Source organism: Macaca mulatta, chromosome Y (assembly GCF_049350105.2).
Source record: "Macaca mulatta isolate MMU2019108-1 chromosome Y, T2T-MMU8v2.0, whole genome shotgun sequence".
Lineage (NCBI taxonomy): Eukaryota > Metazoa > Chordata > Mammalia > Primates > Cercopithecidae > Macaca > Macaca mulatta.
The window spans coordinates 10536062-10552443 of NC_133427.1; positions in this window are offsets into that span (position 1 = coordinate 10536062).

Genomic DNA, 16382 nt, shown 5'->3' on the forward strand with positions numbered 1-16382 from the left:
TATAAAGCTGAGTCCAGCCATAGGTTTGTTCCCTTAGATACCTATTATTTGGGTAAACTCCTCTATATTTTGAAGTTCCAAGAGTATGAGATTCCTGGGCCTGATAGAAAAAGGCTTTTATTTTTATTTTTATTTGTTTGTTTATTATTTTTACTTACCACAGGTTGGGAAACATGTGTTCATACTGGATAAACAAAGTACAAGGACAGGTTTCTCAGGGGGCTTTTTATTGGTTTTAAAAGTCAAATTTAATTCATTAAAGAAGCACACTTTTCCAGTGAAAGCTGTAGAAAATCAACCAGCATTTTCTATTGGGTTGTGTTGCAAATTAAAATACATTTTTGTTGCGCTGATTCAAACAATTATATTATTGTAAGTTAAGAATAATTGGGGTGCACCCAAGATGGCTGTATAGGAACATTTCCAGCCTCCAGCTCCCAGTGTGAGTAACACAGATGATGGCTGATTTCTGCATTTTCAACTGAAGTACAGACCAACACCTCACACCTCATATGGTGCAGTACATCCCTGAGATGAAGCCTCTAGAGCAAGAATCAGACAGCAACACTCGCTGTTCAGCAGTATTCTATCTTCTGCAGCCTCCGCTGCTGATACCCAGGCAAACAGGGTCTGGAGTGGACCTCAAGCAATCTCCAACAGACCTACAGCTGAGGGTCCTGACTGTTAGAAGGAAAACTAACAAACAGAAAGCACACCCACACAAAAACCCCATCAGTACGTCACCATCATCAAGACCAAAGGCAGATAAAACCAGAAAGATGGGGAAAAAGCGGTGCAGAAAAGCTGGAAATTCCAAAAATCAGAGCACATCTCCCCCTCCAAAGGAACGCAGCTCATCGCCAGCAACGGAACAAACCTGGATGGAGAATGACTTTGACGAGTTGAGAGAAGAAGGCTTCAGTCAATCAAACTTCTCAGAGCTAAAGAAGGAACTATGTAACCAGCACAAAGAAACTAAAAACCTTGAAAAAAGAATGGATGAATGGATAACCAGAATAATCAATGCAGAGAAGATCTTAAAAGAACTGATAGAGATGAAAACCATAACACAAGAAATACATGACAAATGCACAAACTTTGGTAACCAACTTGATCAACTGGAAGAAAGAGTATCAGTGATTGAAGATCAAATGAATGAAATGAAGCAAGAAGAGAAGTGTGGAGAAAAAAGTAAAAAGAAATGAACAAAGCTTCCAAGAAGTATGGGATTATGCGAAAAGACCAAATCTGCATCTGATTGGTGTGCCTGAAAGTGATGGGGAAAATGGAACCATATTGGAAAACACTCTGCAGGATATCATCCAGGAGAACTTCCCAAACCTAGCAAGGCAGGCCAACATTCAAATTCAGGAAATACAGAGAATGCCACAAAGATACTCCTTGAGAAGAACAAGTCCAAGACACATAATTGTCAGATTCATCAAAGTTGAAATGAGGCAAAAAAAAAATGTTAAGGGCAGCCAGAGAGAAAGGTCGGGTTACCCACAAAGGGAAGCCCATCAGACTAACAGCAGATCTCTCGGCAGACACTCTACAACCCAGAAGAGAGTGGGGGCCAATATTCAACATTCTTAAAAAAGAGAATTTTTAACCCAGAATTTCATATCCAGCCAAACTAAGTTTCATATGTGAAAGAGAAATAAAATCCTTTACAGACAAGCAAATGCTTAGAGATTTTGTTACCATCAGGCTTGCCCGAAAAGCGATCCTGAAGGAAGCACTAACCATGGAAAAGAACAACAGGCACCAGCCATTGCAAAAACATGTCAAAATGTAAAGTCCATTGATGCTAGCAAGAAACTGCATCAATTAGCAAGCAAAACACCAGCTAATATCATAATGACAGGAGCAAGTTCACACATAACAATATTAACCTTAAATGTAAATGGACTAAATGGTCCAATTAAAAGACACAGACTGGCAAATTGGATAAAGAGTCAAGACCCACCCATTTGCTGTATTCAGGAGACCTGTCTCACATGCAGAGACACACAAAGCCTCAAAATAAAGGGATGGAGGAAAATCTACCAAGCAAATGGAAAACAAAAAAACAGGGTTGCAATCCTAGTCTCTGATAAAACAGACTTTAAACCATCAACTATCAAAAAAGACAAAGAAGGCCATTACATAATGGTAAAGTGATCAATTCATCAGGAAGAGCTAACTATCCTTAATATATATGTACCCAACACAGGAGCACCCAGATTCATAAAGCAAGTCCTTAGAGACTTATAAAGAGACTTAGACTCCCATACAATAATAATGGGAAACTTTAACACCCCACTGTCAACATTAGACAGGTCAACGAGACAGAAAGTTAACAAGGATATCCAGGAATTGAACTCATCTCTGCAGCAAGCAGACCTAACAGACATTTACAGAACTCTCCACCCCAAATCAACGGAATATACATTCTACTCAACACCACATCACACTTATTCCAAAATTGACCACGTAATTGGAAGTAAAGCACTCCTCAGCAAATGTACAAGAACAGAAATTATAACAAACTGTCTCTCAGACTGCAGTGCAATCAAACTAGAACTCAGGACTAAGAAACTCAATCAAAACCGCTCAACTACATGGAAACTGAACAACCTGCTCCTGAATGACTACTGGGTACATCACGAAATGAAGGCAGAAATAAAGATGTTCTTTGAAACCAATGAGAACAAAGATAACATACCAGAATCTCTGGGACACATTTAAAGCAGTGTGTAGAGGGAAATTTATAGCACTAAATGACCACAAGAGAAACCAGGAAAGATCTAAAATTGACACCCTAACATCACAATTAAGAGAACTAGAGAAGCAAGAGCAAACACATTCAAAAGCTAGCAGAAGGCAAGAAATAACTAAGATTAGAGCAGAATGAAAGGAGACAGACACACAAAAACACTCCAAAAAATCAATGAATCCAGGAGCTCATTTTTTGAAAAGTTCAGCAAAATTGATAGACTGCTAGAAAGACTAATAAAGAAGAAAAGAGAGAAGAATCAAATAGAATAAAAAATGATAAAGGGGATATCACCACCGACCCCACGAAAATACAAACTACCATCAGAGAATATTATAAACACCTGTCCACAAATAAACTAGAAAACCCAGAAGAAATGGATAATTTCCTGGACACTTACACTCCCAAGACTAAAACAGGAAGAAGTTGAATCCCTGAATAAAGCAGTAGTAGGCTCTGAAATTAAGGCAATAATTAACAGCCTAACAAGCAAACAAAGTCCACGACTAAACGGATTCACAGCTGAATTCTACCAGAGGTAAAAGGAGGAGTTGGTACCACTCCTTCTGAAACTTTTACAATCAATAGAAAAAGAGGGAATCCTCCCTAACTCATTTTATGAGGCCAACATCATCCTGATACCAAAGTCTGACAGAGATATAACAACAACCAAAAAACAAAACAAAAAACAAAACAAAACAAACCCCAGAATTTTAGACCAATATTCCTGATGAACATTGATGCAAAAATCCTCAATAAAATACTGGCAATCCGAACCCAGCAGCACATCAAAAACCTCATGCACCATGATCAAATGGGCATCATCCCTGGGATGCAAGCCTGGTTCAACATATGCAAATCAATAAATGTAATCCAGCATATAAATAGAATCAAAGACAAAAACCACATGACTATCTCAATAGATGCAGAAAAGGCCTTTGACAAAATTCAACAGTCCTTCATGCTAAAATCTCTCAATAAATTCGGTATTGATGGAATGCATTTCAAAATAATAAGAGCTATTTATGACAAACCCACAGCCAATATCATACTGAATGGGCAAAAACTGGAAGCATTCCCTTTAAAAACTGGCAAAAGACAGGGATGCCCTCTCTCACCACCCCTATTCAACACAGTGTTGGAAGTTCTGGCTAGGGCAATCAGGCAGGAGAAAGAAATATAGGTATTCAGTTAGGAAAAGAAGAAGTCAAATTGTCCCTGTTTGCAGATGACATGATTGTATATTTACAAAATCCCATTGTCTCAGCCAAAATCTCGTTAAGCTGATAAGCAACTTCAGCAAAGTCTCAGGATACAAAATCAATGTGCAAAAATCACAAGCATTCTTATACACCAGTAACAGACAGAGAGCCAAATCATGAATGAACTCCCATTCTCAATAGCTTCACAGAGAATGAAATACCTAGGAATCCGACTTACAAGGGATGTAAAGGACCTCTTCAAGGAGAACTACAAACCACTGCTCAGTGAAATAAAAGAGGACACAAACAAATGGAACAACATACGATACTCATGGATAGGAAGAATCAATATTGTGAAAATGGCCATATTGCCCAACGTAATTTATAGATTCAATGCCATCCCCATCAAGCTACCAATGAGTTTCTTCACAGAATTGGAAAAATCTGCTTTAAAGTTCATATGGAACCAAAAAAGATACCACATTGCCAAGACAATCTTAAGCCAACAGAACAAAGCTGGAGGCATCAAGCTACCTGACCTCAAACTATACTAAAAGTCTACAGTAACCAAAATAGCATGGTACTGGTACCAAAACAGAGATATAGACCAATGGAACAGAACAGAACCCTCAAAAATAAGACCACACATCTACAGCTATCTGTTCTTTGACAAACCTGAGAAAAACAAGAAATGGTGAAAGGATACCCTATTTAATAAATGGTGCTGGGGAAATTGGCTAGCCATAAGTAGAAAGCTGAAATTGGATCCTTTCCTTACTCCGTATATGGAAATTAATTCAATGCCAAAATTGTCAAATGGGATCAAATTAAATTAAAGAGCGTCTCCACAGCAAAAGAAACTACCATCAGAGTAAACAGACAACCTACAGAATGGGAGAAAATTTTTGCAATCTACCCATCTGATCAGGGCTAATATCCAGAACCTATTAATAACTCAATCAAATTTACAATAAAAAAACAAACACTCTCATCAAAAAGTAGGTAAAGGATATGAACAGACACTTCTCAAAAGAAGACATTCATACACCCAACAGACACATGAGAAAATGCTCATCATCACTTGCCATCAGAGAAGTGCAAATCAAAACCACAATGAGATACCATCTCACCCCAGTTAGAATGACAATCATTAAAAAATCAGGAAACAGCAGGTGCTGGGGTGGATGTGGAGAAACAGGAAAACTTTTACACTGCTGGTGGGACTGTAAAGTAGTTCAACCATTGTGGAAAACAGTGTGACAATTCCTCAAGGATCTAGAACTAGAAATACCATTTGACGCAGCCATCCCATTACTAGGGATATACCCAAAGGATTACAAGTCATGGTGCTATAAAGACACATGAACACGTATGTTTATTGCGGCACTATTCACAATAGCAAAGACTTGGAATTAACCCAAATGTCCATCAGTGACAGACTAGATTAAGAAAATGTGGCACATATACACCATGGAACACTGTACAGTCATAGAAAAGGATGAGTTTGTGTCCTTTGTAGGGACATGGATGCAGCTGGAAACTATCATTCTCAGCAAACTATCACAAGAACAGAAAACTAACTACTGAATGTTCTCACTCATAGGTGGGAATTGAACAATGAGATCTCTTGGACACAGGAAGGGGATCATCACACACTGGTTCCTGTTGTGGGGAGGGTGGGAGGCAGGGTAGCATTAGGAGATATAGTATAGCAATCCACAGTGTTAAAAACTGTAGCTAGTTTTTTTTTTTTTTTTTTTTTTTTTTTTCCAAAGTGTACTTGAATTAAAAAACAAAACAAGAATTAGAAATGTTGCAAAATAAAGGTAAAGAGATTGCTTCATTCTTCTCTTAGTTTAGTCTGTTTTAATATTTGTCCTGCTTGATATTTAAAAATATTTAACTATTCTTAAGTTATGTGTTTTTTTCTGCTATGAAAAACCTACATTTGAGTACATCTGGTAAGGTTCTACAGTTAATTACAAGCCATTATTCTTGAGGAAGATTAAAGATCTGTAAATGAGAAAATATCTAGGGTGGTTATAAACAGAATTAACAAAGGCATTTGGTAATTTCTGTGGTTTACAAGAGCATAACATTACAATTTTAATTAAATGTGAAAGCACAAATTCATAGATTCAGAACATTAAAAACACATGTTTTCTTGAGACCTCCTTTAATATTACTCACTAAAATATATTCTGAAAAAATAAAATATCACCATCGAAATCACATGTATTTAAATACACTTCATAATCCTGTTTAACTTTTTCTTTTATCCGCCAGGGTCTCTCTAAGACATCCAAAATATAGGGTTCAGAAAATACATCCTTGAAATTAAACGTCTCTTCTGTGAAGCCTGCCAAGTAGTTTAGAGGATTGAGACACTTAATATTATGAAATCCAGTTCCAAATTTCTATAAATAATTTGTTTTGCCAAAATGTAATGGGTAGAAATGTTTGAAAAGGGCAGAAATATTTTATCAGCCTTCACAATTACATAATAATGTCTTTCAGAAAGACAAATTTACCTTTGCATTTGTCTCTTCCTAATGTTTATCCTAAGCTTAATGAAACTGTCATGCGCATCCGTGTGAAGAGACCACCAAACAGGCTTTGTGTAAACAACAAAGGTTTTCAGTCACCTGGGTGCAGGTGGGCTGAGTCTGAAAAGAGAGTTAAGGAAGGGAGATAAGGGTGGGGCTGTTTTATAGGATTAGGGTAGGTAAAGGAAAATTATAGTCAAAGGGGGGTTGTTCTCTGGTGGGCAGGAGTGGGGGTCAAAAGGTGCTCATTGGGGGAGCTCCTTGAGCCAGAAAGAGCCAGGAAAAGAACTTTCACAAGGTAATGTCATCACTTAAGATCAAGGACCAGCCATTTTCACTTCTTTTGTGGTGGAATGTCATCAGTTAAGATGGGGCAGGACATTTTCATTTCTTTTTTCATTCTTTAGATACTTCAGTCCATCTGGGCAAGTCACAGGGGGTGCAATGGTTTGGCTTGGCTTGTGCTCAGAAGCCTGACATTCCTGCCTTCTTATATTAAGAAGAAAAATAAAATAGTGTTGAAGTGTTGGGGCAGAAAAAATTTTTGGAGGGTGGTATGGAGAGAAAATGGGCGATGTTTCTCAGGGCTGCCTCAAGCGGGATTAGGGGTGGTGTGAAAACCTAGAGTGGGAGAGATTAAGCTGAAGGAAGATTCTGTGGTAAGGCGTGATATTGTGGGGTCGTTAGAAGAAACAGTTGTCATATAGAATTATTGGTGATGGCCTGGATGAGGTTTTGTATGAATTTAAAAACTAAATGGAAGACACAAGGTAGAGAAGGAGAAAAAGCAGGTATTAAAGGACTAAGAATTGGGAGGAACTAGGACATCTAATTAGAGAGAACTTGAGGGGGTTCAGCATAATTACTTGCTTTGTTGGTGAGTTTTTAGGTTGTAAGTTTTTGGGGTGCAGTTCAAGTTGTTCTGGTGTCTGGAATGAGACTGGGGCTTAATAAAAAGGAGTACCCACACAGGACCTCAAATGGGCAGTAACCTGTAGCATTCCGAGGACAGGCCTGAATTCTGAGAAAGGAAAGTGGTAAAAGTATTGTCTAGTCCTTTTTAAGTGTGTGACTGAGCTTGGTGAGGGGTGTTTTTAAAAGTCCATTCTACCTTTCCTGAAGATTGAGGATGGTAAAGGATATAAAGTTTCACTGAATACCAAGAGCCCGAAAAACTGCTTGGGTGATTTGACTATTAAAGGCTGGTCTGTTATTGGATTGTATAGAAGTGGGAAGGCCAAACTGAGAAATTATGTCTGACAGAAGGGAAGAAATGACCGTGGTGGCCTTCTCAGAGCTGGTGAGAAAGGTCTCTACCCATCCAGTGAAAGTGTCTACATAGACTAAGAGATATTTTAGTTTTCTGACATGTGAGTAAAGACAATTTGCCAGTCCTGCGCTGGGCCAAATCCCAAGCTTGATGTGTAGGAAAGGGAGGAGGCCTGAACATTCCCTGGGGGGTAGTAGAAGAGCAGATGGAACACTGAGAAGTGATTTCCTTGAAGATAGATTTCCGTGATGGAAAAGAAATGAGAGGTTCTAAGAGGCAGGGTAGCATCTTGTAATCTACACGGAAGAGGTTATGAAATGATGACAGAATAGAATGGGCCTGTGAGGCTGCAAGAAGATATTTTCCTTGGTCTAAGAACCATTTGCCTTGTGTGGGAAGAGACTGATAGCTGGAAGTTTCAGTGGGGGAGTAGGTAGGGGTGGCCGATATGAAGGAGAAAAACTGGCCATGAAGGACAGAAGTTGGAGAGCTAGCTACTTGTCTAACCACCTTATCAGCATAAGCGTTGCCTAGAGAAATGGGATCTGACACCTTTTGATGTCCCTTGCAGTGAATGACTCCAGCTTCCTTTGGAAGTAAAGTGTCCTCGAGCAGAGCTTTTTTTAAAGAGGTATTAATGATGGAGGACCCTTGTGTAGCGAGGAAACGCCTTTCAGCCCATATGACCACATGGTGGTGCAGATTATGGAAGATATATTTACAGTTAGTATAAATATTGACATGTAGTCCCTTTGCAAGGGTGAGGGCCTGAGTTAAGGCAACTAGTTTGGCTTGCTGAGAGGTAGTCGGGGGAGGGGGGGACAGAGCAGTAGCCTCAATGACAGATGTGCAAGATACTATTGCATAGCCTGCCTTTGCAGGTGAGTGGCAATTAGGCCTTGTGGAACTGCCATCAATAAACCAAGTGTGATCAGGGTGCGAAACAGGGAAGAAGGAAATGTGGGGAAATGGGGTGAAGGTCAGGTGGATCAGAGAGATGCAGTCATGAGGGTCAGGTGTGGTGTATGGAATAATGTTGGAGGCCAGATTGAAGTCTGGATCAGTAATAATGTTAACCATGAGAGACTCAACAAAGAGTGAGTATAGCTGAAGGAGCTGGTGAGCAGAAAGTATATGCATCAGGTGTGAGGAAGAAAATAGATTTTGGAAATCATGAGAGCTGTAGAAAGTGAGTTGAGCATAGTTTGTGATTTTGAGGACCTCTAAAGTAATAGGGTGACAGCAGCCACTGCATGGAGGCATCATGTCCAGCCTAAAACAGTAAGATTAAGTTGTTTGCACAAAAAAGCTACAAGATGCGATCCCAGTATCCTGGTCCTTGTGTAAGAATTCCGACTGCACAGTCCTGCACTTTGGCTGTGTGTAATGAAAAGGATTGGGATGAGTCAGGGTGAGCTAGGGTGGGGGCAGTCTCTAAAGCTGTCTTCAAGGAATGGAAAGAGGAGTGGGGAAAGTTTTAGGATCTATGGGGTTAGCTAGGTTTCCTTTTGTGAGTTTATATAACAGTTTTGTTAGGATGGCAAAACCAGGTATCCAAAGGCAAAAGTACCCAACCATGCCCAGGAAGGAAAGGAATTGTTGTTTTGTAGAAGGGGTTGGGGCTTAAGAGATCAATAGGACACGATTGGCAGGGAGAGAACGTGTTTTTATGAAGAATTATGCTGAGGTAGGTAATGGATAGTGAAGAAATTTGAGCTTTTGAAGGGGATACCCAATATCCTTTGGAGAATAAATGCTGAAGGAGCAGAAGTGTGTCTTGTTGAGAAGATTAAAGGAGGGGCTACAAAGAAGAAGGTCATCAATACGTTGAATAAGGTGAGAAGTGGAAGGGTCAAAGAAAGTAAATCATGGGTAAGAACTTGACTGAAGTAATGAGAGTTGTCCCTGAAACCTTGTGGCAGCACAGCCCAGATAAGCTGCTGGGACTAATGGGTGTCAGGGTCAGTCCAGGTGAAAGCAAAGAGAGGCTGGGACGAGGGGTGCAGGGGAATAGTGAAAAAGGCATCTTTAAGATCAAGAACAGAGTAGTGAGTTGTGGAGGAAGGTATTGAGGATAAAAGAGTGTATGGATTGGGCACCACGGGGTGTATTGAGGATAAAAGAGTGTATGGATTGGATTTTAATGAGATGGTAAGGGGTGCATGATCAGTCACCAAGGAGGGAGTAGAGGTATCTTATACTTGTGGGTTAAGTTGGGGGGATACAAGGGGAGGATGTGAAGGAAGCTTTGAACTGGGGGAAAAGGTGGCAATGAGGTGTGTCTCTAGCCTAGGAATAGTCAGGGAAGCAGATAATGCAGTTAAAATATCTTGGCCTAATAAGGGAACTGGGCAGGTGGGGATAACTAAAAAGGAGTGTATAAAAGAATGTTGTCCAAGTTGGCACCAGATTTGGGGAGCTTTAAGAGTTTTAGAAGCCTGGCTCTCAATATCCACAACAGTTACAGAGGCAAGGGAAACAGGTAATGTGGAGTGGGAAGCCACTGTATTGATTCAGAAGGGGACGGACTTACCCAAAGAGTTACTCAAAGTGTCTGTGATGGTCCAGGAAGCTTCCAAGGTGATGGAGCAGTGTCAGTCTTCAGCTGCTAAGCCTAATAGGTCTGGGAAGGAGTAAGTCAATGAACCTCGGACCAGAGCTCCACAGGCTCTGGGAGTGGCTGCCAGGTGAGTTAGACAGTCCAATTTCCAGAGGGGTCCCACAGAGATGGGACAAGGCTTAGGAGGAATCCTGGACTGTGGACATTCCTTGGCCCAGTGGCCATACTTCCAGCATTTGTAGCAAGCTTCTGGGGGAGGAGGTTCTGGAGGAACCCCTGGCAGTTGTGGTGCAGGTGTTTGGAGTTGTGTGCTGGAGTTGTGGTTGGGGTTTGTCTCACAGTGGAGGCAAGGAATTGCAACTCAGAAATAAGTGCTACTTGGCTGCCTCTACTCTATTATTACACACCTTGAAGGTGAGGTTCAGTAAGTCCTGTTGTGGGGTTTGAGGACCAGAATTTAATTTGGAGGGTTTTATTTAATATCAGGAGTGGATTGGGTAATAAAATGTGTATGAGAATAAGATGGCCTTTTGACCTTTTAGGGTCTAGGGCTGTAAAGCCTCTCAGGGTTGCTGCTAAATGGGCCATGAACTGGGCTGGTTTTTTCATATTTGATGAAAAAGAGCCTAAATACTAACTGATTTGGGAGAGGTAGATTAAAGGAAAAGGAACATTAACCTTGACTATACCTTTAGCTCCAACCACCTTTTTAAGTGGAAATTTCTGGGCAGTTGGGGGAGAGCTAGTCAAGGAATGAAACTGTAAGCCAGACCAGGTGTGAGGAGGGGAGGCGATAAAAGGATTACAGGGTTGGGGAGTAGAAGCTGAGGAAAAATTGGAACCTAGCTTGGCCTGGTGAGGAGGGGAGAGGTCAGATGGGTCTGTAGAAAAGGAAGACTGGAAAGACTCAGCGACGTTAGTGGTTGGGACTGAAGGGACAGGCAGGAGGGAAAGAAGGAAGATTTGGGACAAGTTGCATTGGGAACAGAGACTAGGGAGGGACCGATATGTAAAAGAATGCCTGGATGTCAGGCACCACAGACGGTTTGCCCATTTTATGACAAGAATTATTTAGATCCTGCAGGATGGAAAAATTGAAAGTACCATTTTCTGGCTATTTGGAACTACTGTCGAATTTGTATTGTGGTCAAGCGGCATTGTAGAAGAAAATAAGGCATTTAGGTTTTAGGTCAGGTGTGAGTTGAAGAGGTTTTAAGTTCTTGAGAACACAGGTTAAGGGAGAAGAAGGAGGAATGGAGGGTGGAAAGTTGCCCATAGTGAAGGAGGCAAGCCCAGAGAAAAGAGAGAGTAGAGACATGGAGAGAAGGAGTTTGGCGGTTCTTTCCTGCCAGAAAAGTGGGAAAGGGGTCAGGCCATGGAAATAAGGGGTTGGGGTGCAAAAATAAGCGGTTAGGACACAGAAATAAGGGCTCAGGCGGTTCTGGCCCCCCAGAAGAGCTGAGAAAGGGTAGAGACAAGGAAGGGATCTGGGTTCTTGCCCCTCCCCCAGAAAAGTGGGACTTGCTGCTAAGGGTGAAGGACCAAGACAGAAGTCCATGCAGCGTGGTTAGACACCTCTGAAATGCGGGTGAGTAATCAGAGAGGCATCCCTGCAATGATTAAACATCCCTGCAATGCCTTCCCAACTCCGTGACCAGTGCCAGAGTTTTGGGTCCATGGATAAAACGTGTCTCATTTGTCTCTACCAGAAAATGAAAGGAATTGAAATTAAGGGAAGGGAGAGATTGAAGGGTGGCGCCAAGATGGAAAGAAAAAAGAGGTTGAGGAATACTGAGAGGTTGGAGAATAAAGTGAAAAGAGGCCGCTTACCTGATTTAAAATTGGTGAGATGTTTGCAAGTTTTTCCTTGGGCTGCTGGATCTGAGGACCCGAGGTGGTAGGTGGATCTTTCTCTCAGAGCAAAGAGCAGGAGGACAGGGGATTGATCTCCCAAGGGAGGTCACTTGATCCAAGTAAGGGCACCAAAATGTCATGCATGTCCGTGTGAAGAGACCACCAAACAGGCTTTGTGTGAGCAATAAAGCTTTTTAATCACCTGGAGGCAGGCGGGCTGAGCCTGAAAAGAGAGTCAGCGAAAGGAGATAAGGGTGGGGCCATTTTATAGGATTTGGGTAGGTAAAGGAAAATTACAGTCAAAGGGGAATTATTCTGTGGTGGGCAGGAGTTGGGGTCACAAGGTGCTCAGTGGGGGAGTTCTTTGAGCCAAGATGAGCCAGGAAAGCCAGGAAAATAACTTTCACAATTCAATGTCGTCATTTAAGGCAGGAACTGGCCACTTTCACTTCTTTTGTGGGGGAATGTCATCGATTAAGGTGGGGTAGGGCATTTTCACTTCTTTTATGATTCTTCAGTTACTTCATGCCATCTGGGCATATACGTGCAAGTCACAGGGCATGCGATTGCTTGGCTTTAGCTTAGAGGCCTGACAGAAACCTTATGTAAAATTATATTTAACCTCAAGGAGTTTGAACATGAAGTAAGGTTTTCATAAACTTATTATAGCACCTTAACAATCTTTTAGAAATTTGCTAATGAGAAGATTAGTGTTTCAAGAAATTTTTATTGTGCTTTCACTTCAATGCTTAATTGAAGAAATCAACATCATACTATTTTGAATCTAGTTACTAGGTTCACAGAATTTTCTTTGGCAAGAAAAAGACATTTAAGACTTTTAAGACAGGGACATTTAAGTCGGCAGAAGTTGTCTACTACCTTTTTTTCAGCCATACCCTGCTCACAGAGATATAGTCTAGAGGTAGTAACCCTTGTTGAGTTGTGGTGGTCTCCACCGAGTTTGAGCTTCCTGGATGCTTTCTTTTCCTACTGAAGACTTTGCAGTGGTGAACACCACTTCCCCAGCCAGGATGCGACCTTGGAGGTTCATCTCAGACTGCTGCACTAGCAATGAGCAAGGCTCTGTGGGCACGGAACCTGCTGAGCCAGGCATGGGAGAAAATCACCTTGTTTACCGACTGCTAAGACCTTGGGAAAAGTGCAGTATTTGGGTGGGAGTGCCCTGTTTTTCCAGGTATTCTACCATGGTTTCCCGTGGCTAATAAAGGGAAATCCCCCAACCACTTGAACTTCCCAGGAGGTGTGGCGCCCTGCCCTGCTTCAGCTTGCCCTCCATGGATTGCACCCACTATCCAACCAGTCCCGGTAAGATGAACCAGGTACTTTAGTACTCAGTACTGCAGGACTCACTCATCTTCTGCCTCAATCACGCTGGGAGCTGAAGACCAGAGCTGTTCCATTCAGCCATCTTGGAACAGCCCCAGAAAAAAATTGTATTAATTTTTAAAGGTATATATATATATTTTTGGTTTTGTTTTGTTTTGTTTTGTTTTGTTTTGAGACAGTCTTGTTCTGTTGCCCAGGGTGGAGTTCAGCGGTGTGCTTTTGGCTCAACACAAGCTCCACCTCCTGGTTCATGCCATTCTACTGCCTCAGCCTCCCAAGTAGCTGGAACTACAGGTGCATATCACCACACCCGGCTATTTTTTTTTTTTTTTTTTTTTTTTTGTATTTTAATAGAGACAGGGTTTCAGTGTTAGACAGCACGGTCTCGATATCCTGAACTCGTGATATGGTAGTGTCAACCTCCTAAAGTGCTGGGATTACAGGCCACTGCACCTGGTGCGCAGTAAATTTTCTATTTGAGTACTCACTCACACATCTAGTTTTATTAAACATATAATTTAAACCTCTATTACAGACAAACCTGAATTGCACGGATTTCTTTCGTTCTCCAGTCCCTTCCCTATCCCTTTCAATCAGCTGGCAGTGGGTCACTGAAAATGGAGGTGTGAGGATCAGGACTGGTCCAACTGGAGTTGTGTCTGCCCCTCTGCATTTCAAGGTCACTGGGTGGCAGGGTCAGGACTTTGTCTAAAGAAAATGGCTTTGTGTCGTCAGACGAGTGCTTGGTGAGTTGATTTGAGAGACAGCTCAGGCACCAAGATTTGGAATGAACTGGGTTAGTAATTATGGGCTGTTGGTTCAGATCAAAGAGAGTACAAGAGATAGACAAAGAATATTGGGGTGGCCCTGTGATGTCAGCATTTTTCGGCCAGTAGGCCTGTTTTATCCTGCTGGGAAGAATTCTGGGCCTCAGAGTCCTGCATAACCTCCCCCCCATTTTATCTCTTTTAGAAGGACATGAATAAAATGGGCCTCCCAAGAGAACCTTCAAGGACCATGGGAGCCACTGGGCTTGGCCTTGGACTTTCCTAGAGACAAGACCATTTGAAAGTCACTGACTGCCAGGTACTATCATCCCATGGGCCATGGGACTATCTCACCTGTTCGGTTCCCCTCTACCCTCTAGTGGGGACTAGGGCATTGAATGGGTATAGGGCTGACAGGCCCCTGTCACTGGGATCAGGTCATACCCCAGGGATAGGGAAGCCACCAGCAAGGAGCCCACATCAAGGGAGAGGTTTGGGGAGCAGCTTCCTCTGACCATACACTTGCTCCTGTAGCCTGAGTCATCACGTGAATTTGTGTCTATTTTGGAGAATAGAGACAACAGACTTAGAAAAAGACACACAGGCCTGCCCCTAAAGACAAACCCAGCTGTCATTGTCGTGTATTTATTTTTATTATTTTATTTGATTTGCTTTTATCATGCTTCTGGTACAGGGCTTTTTTGAGCACTCTCCCTGTATTCTGTGATCCTCCTTTCATGAGGTGGATCCTTTAAGGATTAAAAAAAGTGCAGCTGGCCAACTGTGGATCTGGTCTCCTTGTTGGGCTGACCTACTTCTTATCAGGCCTTCACAGCATGTGTGCATTTATTCCTCCTTTCCACTTAGCATTATGACATTAGCATCTTTCTTGACACCTCTTGTGCCTGCTTATATTTAGATCATGCACTGCCCAGGTGTGTGACCCTAGGTACATTTACGTGACCTCTCACCTATAAAACAGATGGTGCCAGGACCTGCCATGGGGATTGTTGCAAAGGTTAAGTGGGGGTGCTTATCCAAAGCCTAAGAGTACCATTGAGACACAGTGAGCATTCATGAAATACCGATATTTGTTGTCAATTGCTGCCTGACAGTTCTTCCGGATCAATCATCATTTATTCACATAACCATTGTGCTCTTGTTCATGGTTTTCTTATTTTTAATACAGGACAACAATACTTCATTGAAGGTCATTGTAAATAAACTGCTAATGTATTATGTGTTACTAGTAACTGGCTTTATTAAGTGCCTCAAGGGGGCCAAGTCAATCAGAGCCTGACCCAAGTCTTTACAGCCACAGGAAAAATGGTAAAGCCATTGCAATTTGTGATATCCTGGGGCCCAGAGCTACCAGTGGCCAAACTGAAATAGGAATCCACATTCCTAAGCTTGGCTTCTGTTTCTTCCCAGGTCCTACTACTCTGGCCTGAGAGAGTCTCTGCCTACCAAAATATGGTGTTCTCTGAGTCCCTCTGGTCACTGCAAGATGGCAAAATGTACCAGTAGGGGCCTGGCCATGATGTTTCCACCCTCCTCCTCATCTTTTCTGGCCCTTTCCTCTGACTTCTGGCTGCTTGCAGTAACACTCTGGACCCCTCTATGGCTGAACCTGAATTGTGGCTGATGCCCCTAGCACTACCATTCTACAAAGAAGGTTCCTTCCAGACTTGCAGGTTGGTCCACATTTAGGGACTGGACTTCATGATGGACACTGCAGACACCACTGTGTCTCTGTCTATTGATATCCTTGGTGATGCCTACAGGTGGATCTGCTTTGGACAGATCAAGTTTCTGAGCTGGATGCAGTGATTACTTGGGTATTGTTAGAAGGAGTGGAAGTGCGGGTAGAGCCAGGATTTTCTGCTGGAATCTGTGATGTTTACTTAGACTTGGGACCAGTATATCTGGAAAAGAGACTCTTCCTAGAGTCTCTGATACCACAGATTATTTTGCATATATTTTATTTTCTAAATAAAATAAATAAATTAAATAAAATATTTTGAAAATAAAACATATGTACATGACTGAAAAATACAGAAGTGCGGCAAGAGTGACAT